The following is an 11,482-nucleotide window of genomic DNA, read 5'->3' as shown; positions in this document are numbered from 1 at the left end:
TCAAGTTCCTCTACCCATCCCATGCTGCAGCTTCACCCCGCAGACTCTTTGCTGAGAACTGAGCATTCAAAGACTGCTGATCTCTCAGTTCTCGGGTCCACTCTGCAGAGAGCGATGATTGTCATTCACTTGACTTCTGCTCTGTCTCTCCAGCAGAAAGCAGGGGGTGGGAGGGGCTGGCTTAGTCTATCAGTGGCACAATGAGAGCCCGAGCCAGCTAAGGTCAGGCATCCGAGTGGATCCTTATTGTCGGTATCTTTGCATAGCCTGAACTGGCTCCGTGATATCAGCCAACAGCAGACATTAACCCACTGTCTGCTGAATCTGGGTAGTGCAGAAAGTAAATTCCTGTGACCCAAATAACTTTGTCCATACTTCTTTAAACCCAAAAACAAAAATGGAATACATTGAAGCGTATCACTACTTAACAGTGGCAGCTGCATTATATATCTATATATGGTTAATGAAGTCATCCAGGAGACCCTGCTGTGATTGATGGTGGATTTACTTCATGTGACATTATTTGTTTGTTTTTTTTTCATTTTAAATTTTTTTTTGGTGAATGAGTAGGAATACTATGTACCCCTTACTCATTCACATACAAATATGAGGGTACCCATTATTGGGTACCAAGGAGCCTATTGGTGCCCTGAAACATGTTACAGGCAACGGACTCTCCAGATCTTCACAGAGCAAAAAAATGGAGATTTCCACTGAGGATGGAAAATGCTTTTTGGCCTTTAAAATGTAAAATGTGGGTATTCCTGTTGGTCTTTCTACTGCCATTGATGGCGCACAAATCATTGTATTATGTAACAAACTCATCTCTTGTTTGGCCACCTTAAGAAAATATTCTAATCTGGTGGCAACATTCACCATACTATCTTTCCTCTCAGGTTTCATAAATGTAGCACATTGACTTACGTTGTATTTTAATTTGCCCCCCCAAAAAAAAGATGAACGCTAAAGCTAAATAAGTTTAATAATAATTTTTTTATTTTGTAAGTTAACAAAGAACATAAAAAAACGTTGGTTTAATTAAATTAGAATTCAAGACAGCAAGCACGGACCTCGCTTTAAGAGATTATAAATTTGATTGGAGTAGCATAATAATTTAATCATAGTTTAATATAAAATGAAATCATATGATTCAATCAGATTAATTACTGTATTATATAAGGGCACGGAAATAATTAAAAATGAGCAGCCTGCAATTCTTTTAAGTAAAAATCCCACTTCAATATGGGGAAAACAATTATTCATGGTTTGTTCGGTTCACGAACACCTAGATCAAGCTTGGTTCTTGAAGGACCGTTAAATGTTGATGCAGGGAATTGTCAGATTGGCTTTGGGAATCGGAAAGGAATATTTTATCTGTCGCAACAAATTAAAACACACTTTTAAAGTACTCCTTTGTCCTGACCATGGGCATTCAAATATTTACATGTTCTCTGAAGGAAATGTAGATTGTCTAAAGGTGATTTATTAACCCCTTCATGTCTGTCAAAGTGTGACGTTCAATCCCCACACAGGCCTGGGAGATTAGCCCATTGAGAAAATGACACAAAACAACAAAGTCTCTCCGAGCAAATCTAATCTTTATTTTTTGGTGTGAATATTTAAAGGGGGCTTTCAGAAAGTACCGCCCTTTGAACGTGTCATACAGATTATCCAATCATATACAAGTACAGCCTACAATAAAAGTGAAACTAGCAATTCCTCAAAATCATGTGCTTTCCAAGAAACGAAACAACTGAAAGAAGATAACAGTAACATGGGAAACGAAACTAGACTAGCAAAACTTGAGCATTCATTTTGTGAGGTGGATGTTAGAGAGAGACACAAAATGGAAACCAAATTTCTTAAATAATGAAAGCGGTTAAGCTAAATATCCCTTCAATCCCCTCTTAGATCATATAAGATGATCTCTACATTCTATGTTGTGTCTTAATACTTCTTTTGGGGTTGTGGCGTTGATTGCCTGATAACTCTTCATGTATGTCATGTAGGATAGAACCTTATCGGGAGATTGAAGGCGTGCAACTATGCAAGTGTAACACTTAAAGCAGAGGTAAAGAATCAGAGCAAGGATAAATATCATAACAATAACAAGGACAATGTCTTTTAACCATGAAAATATACCTCCAAGCCCAAATCCTGCATTGACAAATGGGCTCCATGTTTTAGCAATGTCCCTAGCTTCCTGCTGGAGCTGACCTCTAAGGGATGTCCCCTTTTATCATCCCCTACCACTCCCATGACAGGTACCAAGTATGCAAGGTAACACCATCCCTTAACATGAAGGGGCACCCAGGGATAACACACTTTCCCACAACATACATAAATACTTTGTCCTAGTGCAAAAAGTCTCTTAGCGACAATCTCATGAGTGTACTTGTCCTGTGTCACGATTATTGGTGCAATATTTCACCTACATTTTTAGGGAAAGAAGAAAAGTTATGCAAAGTTCAGTTTAGCCCTGGGTCAGATACTTGAAACAGTGAGCAGGCATTCCCACGTCTTGATGTTAAATATTGACCTGCTGCAGAAAGAAGGGTTAGTCTGTGTCTCATTCCCTAAATTAAAACACCAATCAGGGGAATGACTTCTACCTGCTATTGGAAAGGTAACAAAGTTGTTTATGTACAGAGTGGATATGTTAGTCAGGAATACCGGAGGAGGAGTCTCCTTGAGAAAGGAGGAAATATTTAAAGGTACAGACAAAAGGGAAATTCAGGCAGTGCTAGGATGTAATTTGTTACATATCCTACATTCTTCATACCCTGATTTTTTCCCGAGCATAAGCATACTTAAATTTTAGCAAAAGCATCTTATCAGTAAAACTATCTCCAGTCTCTCTCTTGATTCTAGCTTGTGTCACTGTAATGCTCTCTTGTGTGTATGTATGTGTGTGTGTGTGTGTGTGTGTGTGTGTGTGTGTGTGTGTGTGTGTGTGTGTGTGTGTGTGTGTGTGTGTTCCCACAGATACTTTTAATTGCACCCAAATCTTCAGGTGGGTAGGAACACTGCCAGAGAGATCAGGATCAGGAGGCAAAATGCCTTGCCAGAAGTCTGTGGTGAAATAAGCGAGGTCATCTTCTCTGGCCGGACCTGCTTTCCCAGGAACTCCTCCTTCCTCTGCTTGGACTTCGGCTTGAGGGTCTCCTGTATCCAAGATCTCCTTCCAGCTCTTGGGGCTTTGGGCAACCTTTTTCACTCTGTTGGCATGGATCCAGGACTGGCAATTTTCCACTGGGATGGCTGTTCTGGTCACTGCAACCACTGTGGTAGGAGGTCCATAGGGATACTCTTGCTTCTTACTTCTGTTCAGCTATTGGACCACCACGGTGTCTCCCACCTTAAAGAGGTGAGTAGCTTCCTGTGAAGAAAAAGGAGAGGTGCGAGCAACATTTCTCTCAACTGTATCCAATGTTTCAACCAATTTCCTTACATATTCTTCCTGTATTAAGGCCCCTTTCACACATGCTGATGGTATGTCCGTATTTCATCCATCCGTTTGCGGATGAAATACGGACATCCATTCATCCCTATGGGATAGCGGGTGTCTGCGGATGAGCATCCGCAGACACCCGCTATTGTCCGCCTCCGCAAATGTCCGATTCTGCAGACGGAGGAAAATCCTATTTTTCTTTCCGTCTGCAGAGCGGATCGGATGAACACGGACACACGGTCCATGCTCGTCCGATCCCCATAGAGGAGAGCGGAGAGCTGACAGGGCGGTCCCCGCACAGTGTGCGGGGACCGCCCTGTCCGCAGCCGGCTCAGCGGGGACAACAGAGCGATCCCCGCTGAGCAAGCGGATCATCACGGGGCGGATCATTACTGATCCGCCCCGTGTGAAAGAGGCCTAAGTCTAAATCTACCTTTTCCATCATTAAAGGTGCTCTGGCCTATGGGGTGGGGAAAGGTAGACCCATCAAGACTTCAAAAGGTGAAAACCCTGTTGTCTTGGAAGGGGTCATTCTTATTTCTGCCAGGACTGCTGAGAGGACCTTCTTCCAGTTGGCAAAGATTCCTCCTGTGGCCTTTCTTATTTTGTCTTTTTAATTGTTCTGTTCGTTCTTTCTATTATCCCTGAGCTTTGAGGGTGGTAGGGAATGTGAAACTACCATTCTATCTTGAGAGTTTTTACCAAGTCCTGGCAGACCCTTGATACAAATGCAGGTCCATTGTCTGAGTTTATTTGAAGTGGGCATCCCCATCAAGGAATGATTTCCTGAATGAGGATCCTCACTACTGTTTGTGCATCTTCTTTTGTGGTTACAAAAAGTTCAACTCATCTTAAGAAAATGTTCACAATTACCAAAAGATATTTCTGTCTTTTGCCTAGTTTGGGCATGTGTGTGAAGTCAGTCTGAAAATGTGTAAAAGGAGTGTTTGGCCTTGTGTGGGTTGCTCCTGATACATGTGATGCATCTTGATACATAATCTTTAACCCTCCAGGAAAGTTCTGAAAAATAAAAATATTTCTCCAATAGTTCACAAGTGGCCTTCCAGCCTCTGTGACCTATTCCATGGTACTGAGAAATAAAAAGTGATGCACTAGCTACTGGTATACATGGCTTCCCCTCTTTGCAGAGAAGTCCAGTCTTTGGATCTTTCTGCACACTTATTTTGTCCCAATCCCTGAGATCAGCTTCTACTGCACATCCCTGCAAATCTGAAAGAACCTGATCAAAGAAGGGCAATTCTGGGGCTAGCATGGGCATTTAGATCTGTGCATTTTGTGAAATATCAGCTTGTTTAGCAGCTAAACCAGCCAGAGCATTGCCCTTGGCTATCTGTTTGTTGGCCTGTGTGTGCTCTGCAGTGCTGTGAAAGATAAATCAGACCTGGGTGATGTGTCTTGGTGAATGAGGTTTATGCAATCATGTTGTGGCACAACCTCATCCTGCTCTCCTTTTAATTCTAAAGGGCATTTAAGATTGGTGCTAGTCCTGCAGTGGGAGAAGCATATTTGATGTGCAATTTTGGATTAGACAGCACGATCACCTCATAGCCACTCAACCTCTGAGCAGACGTGCTGTGTATGTACATTTTTCAATAGGATTGATGCATTGTTGGTGGTGTGAAGTGTCGTGTCGTGCCCCAGAGAGAGTGAAAGAAGTGGTCATCTGAACCATCATCGCACAGGACACGAGAGCTCCGAGACACACAGGCATGCCCTGAACCTGCATCAGAACCATCTTTGAGGAAAAAAAAAAATACGGCGCAACTTGCCTCCATGCTCCTGAGCGAGGACACCTGACAAAGTCTTACAATTTTCCCTTGCAAACAAATAAAACATTTTTCCATAATTAGGGAGGCCGAGCCCTGGAGCCATTACCATAGCATTTTTCAAATACACAAAAGCATTGCACATTTCATCTGACCATTTTATACAGTCTGGCATGTCTGAACCTATGGCTTGTCTCAGGAGATTGTCATAGTAGGAACAGTCAGGTATTCATTGGCGGCAGTAACCAATCATACCAAGAAAGGTAAGCATGTCTTTCTTAGTAAGTGGGCGGGGCAGACCCACAAGAACCATAGCTCTTTTGTGATTGACTTTCCTTTCTCCTTTTGAGAGTACACAACCAAGATATGCAACCATTTCCTGACACCATTGCAATAATTTCTTTGACACTTTGTGACCACTTTCAAAAAAACATTTCAAAAGATCCCTCCCATCCTCCAGGGCGGCCACCGAGTAGAACTGCAGATGAGGAGCCACATACTGCAGCAGGGATGAACAGTGTCCTGGTATCCAAGCTCTGAGAGTAGTTTGGAGGACAATGGAATAGACTGCAGAGGAGTCTACATAGCCCTGGGGCATTCTACACCATGTTAGTTAGAAAGCAAAGATTGGCTGTGTCTCCTCATCCACAGGGACGGAAATAAAAAAAGCATTCAATAAATTAATCACAGTAAAATACTCTGCATCCTGTGGTATGGCATTATTGATGACACATCAGGCACTATTGGGGCAATCGGTACCATTAGGCTATTGATGGCCCTTAGGTCTTGTACAAACCTATAGTCACCATTTGCCATCTTACTGGGTTAATGTTAATGTAGGGCGAGACAATTTCCCTCTTGGTTGTCTCTGTGTGTAACCCCCTCTTTGTCCTTGCCCCCTCCCTTTTATAAAAGTTACCCCTTTTATTTCCTGAGAAATCATTTTGATAATGTGTCTGCACTAGTTTGTTTAACCACTTCCCACCCGGCCAATGCATATATACGGCCGGGTGGGAGCCGTCTACTCCTGATAGGACGTTCAGGAACGTCATTCAGGAGTAGCGGGATCGTGCGAGCGCGCGCCCGCGCAGCGGCGCGATCCCGATGTGCTCGTGTCACCCGGACACGGCACATCTCAGATCGGCAGGAGGGCTCTGTGATTGGCCCTCCTGATCACATGACGGCCGTGTCCAATCACGGCCGTCATGTGATGTAAACAAACAGCCGGTTGCTAGGCAATCGGCTCTCCTCTCCTCACACGGAAGTCACCGCTGAGGAGAGGAGAGCAGAACGCTGCAGCCGGCTGATGATCAGTGAGTATGGGCTGCTTTTTACAGCTTTTTACTCACTGATCATCAGTGTAGTGTAAACACACAACACACCACACAGTACAAACACAGTCCCCACATATGTCCCCAAAACACACATGTCCCCAAAACATACATGTCCCCAAATAATAAAAACACATGTCCCTAATAATAAAAACATGTCCCCCACATATGTCCCACTAAAATCACATGTCCCAATGATTATCTGCACACATATGTACGTGATCACCTGCACACATATGTACATGATCATTTGCGTACATATGTCCGTGATCACACAAACCAATTATTATACACTTAACGGAATTTTTTTTACCAAAAACATGTAGCAGAATACATTTTGGCTTAAATTTATGACAAAATTTGATTTTATTGGATTTCTTTTCAAATAGAAAAAAGAAAATATTGTTTTTTTTCCAAATTTCCGCTATTTTTGCGCTTATATCGCAAAAAATAAAAAACGGAGTCGTGAATAAATAACACCAAAATAAAGCTCTATTTGTGCGAACAAGATGATAACAATTTCATTTGGGTACAGTGTAGTATGACCGCGCAATTTTCACTGAAAGCGCTAGAGCGCTGAAAGCTGAAAATTGGGCTGGGAAGGAAGGGGGCGAAAGTGCCCTTTATTGTAGTGGTTAAGGATGTCAAAACATCCTGCAGCATCCTTCGCTGTCAGAAATCAGTTATTGTGCTTGTAGCCCACTCTGATATTTACTGTGTGTCCTCATGTAATGAAGTCTTTCATGAAACTCTTATCTGGTTGTGGAATGTAAGGGGGAGGAGGGGGGTGCATGGTACATGCATAGAAAACATTGATTTAACCCTTAAATCCACCATCTCATGTCTCTGTTAAACCCATTGTGGACAATGTTGTGGCTAGGATGCTATAGGGAGCCTCGGTCCAGCCGGGGATCTCCACAGCATGTTTATTTTCATCCTTATTTTTCTTTCTAAACATTCTGACTTTTATTTCTTTGACTTTTTATTTATTTTTTATTTATTTATTTTTTTGGCAAAATTCCAACAAGCACTCCTTATGGCCGGAGGTTCCCCTGATCACAAGCAAGCTTTGTGCATTATTACTTTTCTTATTTTTATAACCAAACAATTTTTATTTATATTTCAAATTTTTTTTTTTTTTTGGCAGAGTGCCAACAGGTTCAAACAGTACTTTCAATTGCTGTAGTACCAATGCCGCAAACAATTCCTCACTATCTATTACGGTCAGTGAGATATTAGCACTTGAACCCTGTTGGCAAAAAGCCAAATGTCCAAATTTTGCACCTGACTTCCCCTGTGCAAGAGATGTCAGTAGCAAAAAGAATTATTCAAATAGCATGTTTTGATCAAAAGTTAGCCTCAGAGTATACTACCGTCTATGCCAATTTATGTATTACCTTAAGAGAGTGTTATAAACACTGCTACTATGCTCACTATCTCATACATTGGAGTCAAAGCATTCATATGTAAATCATTAAGAGAAAACATAAATACATCACCGGATACTGTAGCATCGCTCTACGTTTCGGTTGGGGAACTTCCATCAATCACAAAAAGGAGCCGGGAGTTCACGGCAAGACGCGTCTGTCGCCTTTTATTTACGTATCCTTATAACACAGTGCAGTGGAAAGCGTTGTCTTACCTTACAACGCTGACAAATTCCACACAAACAGTTAACAGATCATCTTATAAACTTCTACAGGCGATAGGAAGATAAGCAAAGAGAAGGGTTTTGTCCGTCACACTTTAGCAGACTTTTTTCTTATAATTACAGTACTGTATAAATCATTTTCCTACGAACTTCTCAGAGTCCGTGAAAGCCCCCCCAGAGCTTTCTCCTTGTTCACACGGGAACAAGTGCTGCTTCTTAAAGCAGTCTTATTAAATGAACTTCTCGGAGTCCATTAAAGCCCACCCAAGGCTTCTCTACCTGTTCACACGGGAACAGGTGCTGCTTCTTAAAGCAGTCTTATTAAATGAACTTCTCAGAGTCCATTAAAGCCCACCCAAGGCTTTATCACTGTTAACTCAGAACAGCTTTTTTTTACTGCTTCTCAGAGCAGTTAAACTTATCAACGAGGTCTGAAAACAACTTCTACATAAATCACAGGTTCAGAGAACGATTTCTGAATAATGTCACGGTGAGAGATACATATATCAATTCAACTCACCATATAGACATATATTATAATCGACCCCGGACGAGCCCCCAAACTGAAGGAAATGTAGATTGTCTAAAGGTGATTTCTTAACCCCTTCATGTCTGTCAAAGTGTGACGTTCAATCCCCACACAGGCCTGGGAGATTAGCCCATTGAGACAATGACACAAAACAACAAAGTCTCTCCGAGCAAATCTAATCTTTATTTTTTGGTGTGAATATTTAAAGGGGGCTTTCAGAAAGTACCGCCCTTTGAACGTGTCATACAGATTATCCAATCATATACAAGTACAGCCTACAATAAAAGTGAAACTAGCAATTCCTCAAAATCATGTGCTTTCCAAGAAACGAAACAACTGAAAGAAGATAACAGTAACATGGGAAACGAAACTAGACTAGCAAAACTTGAGCATTCATTTTGTGAGGTGGATGTTAGAGAAAGACACAAAATGGAAACCAAATTTCTTAAATAATGAAAGCGGTTAAGCTAAATATCCCTTCATTCTCAACAAGCAGTTGAAAGTTTTTCAACTTTTTCAACCGACCCCTTATGAGGGGTGCCGATCCCTCTTACAGATGTAACCATATTGACAAGCGCTCTAAACACGGCATTATGTGAGTGTACATTTGGCTTCTATATTAAAGAGGCGTTTCACACCCCCCCGCCCCCCAGCGAAAAATACAATTCAGCAGCTACACATGCTATAGCTGTTGACTTTTAAAGTGGTTGTAAACCCTTACAACCAACTTTGACCTACAGGTAAGCCTAGATTAAGGCTTACCTGTAGGTCCAAGAAATATCTCCTAAACCTACATGGTTTAGGAGATATTTGCCGAAAGACAGGTGGTGTAGACAGGTGGCGTAGACAGTGGCGCGCAGGCGCACTGAGCGCGCCATGGTCAACGGCAATATGCCGCAAGTGGTGGCTCCCGTGCGCATGCGCGGGAGTGACGGCTTCGCCGAATGACAACGGCAGAGCAGCGATACCCGGAAGAAGATGGACGCTCCGGACTACAGGGGACAGCAGTGACATCGCTGGCTCCTGTGTCAGGTAAGTGACACATAATGGACTACTATGGGATGCATAGTAGTCCATTATGCTTTACCTTTGTAGGGAATCAAAGAGGAAGTAAACTCATCAGGGTTTACTTCCTCTCTAATATTAGGACACTTATCTGTCCTGGAATCCAGCGATGTTGGCTGCCACCACCATTGCCTGTAAAGGAAACCTTGCGGCTTCTCTGCTGGTTCCCTACTGCGCATGCCCAAAGCGCATTGCACTTTTGAAATAGCCCGGTGTCGGGGGAAGGAGGAGGGGGGGGGGCAAACTTTCCAGTAATCTTGTTGTGGTGAGATCCCCTGTAAGTGGGGATGGGTACCTGTCAAAAACATGTACCCGCTCTCCCCTCTTCCCCAAAAGGTGGAAAATGTGGCACCGGAGGGGGGGGGGGGGGAGGAAGCAGATAAGCAGAGTTTTCACTTTTGGGTGGAACTCCACTTTGAAATTGTTTTAATACTGCATTTCCAGGCACCCCCTTGTGTTTTTCCACTGTATTCCAAAAATCGGTGAAGCTGCCTATCTTCATGCTGTGATTAGTTCTATTAACCTCCCTGGCGGTATTCCCGAGTCTGGCTCGGGGTGGAATTTCAGAACCAAAAGCGGTAACCAGACTCTGGATCACATCACAGGATCCAGGAAGAGCTTACTTACCTTGTCCCCTGGATCCTGCCATGTCTCCCCGCAGTGTGAGCGGCTCGTCCTCCGCTCGATCTATCACGGAGCCGGGCTCCGTTCCCTGCGAGCATTGCGACGTACGGGACGGAGAACAGCGCCAAATTTAAAAAGTGAAACACACAAAATAATACAGATTACATTGCTGTATGACATTTTTTCACATCCCTTTTGTCCCCAGTGGTCTGCCCTACATGTAGTTTTATATTATAAATACTGTTCTTTCTGCCTGGAAACTGGAGATTGTCCATAGCAACCAAAACTGTCCCTTTACATCAAAAGTGGATGTAGACCAGCTAGAAAACAGCGATAATAAATTAGAATCACTCGCAGAATTGAGCGATAGTGATTTGTGAGGATATCCGTCATCAAACACTGAAAGTAATGAGAGAGACAATTCGGCAACTGAGCAAATTTCAGTGTTTTTGATTTGATTACATTATTAAATAATTTTTATTATTATTATATTATTATTTGGTATAATCATCACGCCCCTGAAGACGCATGTTGATGACGAAACGTTGGGTGATGTCAGTGATGTGTAACGAATGACACGGAAGGACGGCGAGACGGCGGCCATTTTTATGGTTAGAAGCACTGTATGCTCTGCAATGTTTGCTTATTATCTATCAAATGTGAGTTTATTTTACTTTGTTTTAATACATATTGGCATAAAGATGTTTGCGCAATGAGCATTCTTCCTCTACCCTTTACATTTGCATGATCATTAAGCTACCGTGTGTATATTGGAATATACTTGGTGTATTTGGCTCGAGAGGAACAGCCCCTATCACTTGTTAGGCTAAATATCCAGCCAAATGGTAAGGGAGCAAAATCTCTAATCCACTATGAGAATAACAGACAGAATAGATATACTGTATATACTATAACGCCGCGTACACACGATCGGAAATTCGACCAGCAAAAGACCAATGAGAGCTTTTAGTCGGAAAATGTGACCGTGTGTATGCTCCATTGGAATTTTGCTGGCCGAATTTCCGCCAGCAAAAGTTTGAGAGC

At 42.6% G+C, this 11,482-nt stretch overlaps 1 long non-coding RNA gene across 1 annotated transcript; it reads right to left on the bottom strand.

Moving 5' to 3' along the window:
• Window positions 1-1,581: 1,581 nt before the first annotated feature.
• On the bottom strand, window positions 1,582-9,207 carry LOC143975558 (uncharacterized). The gene is made up of 2 exons (XR_013272394.1): window positions 8,741-9,207; window positions 1,582-3,379 (listed from the first exon to the last, which is right to left on the bottom strand). It is a non-coding gene; the product is annotated as an uncharacterized LOC143975558 (long non-coding RNA).
• Window positions 9,208-11,482: the final 2,275 nt, after the last annotated feature.

The sequence above is a fragment of the Lithobates pipiens genome, unplaced genomic scaffold (genome assembly GCF_037356315.1).
Source record: "Lithobates pipiens isolate NorthernLeopardFrog02 unplaced genomic scaffold, aLitPip1_a1.2 Scaffold_13, whole genome shotgun sequence".
NCBI classification, from domain to species: domain Eukaryota; kingdom Metazoa; phylum Chordata; class Amphibia; order Anura; family Ranidae; genus Lithobates; species Lithobates pipiens.
Note: the sequence above shows the minus strand (reverse complement) of the source record. Positions and strands in the feature narration are given on the sequence as shown.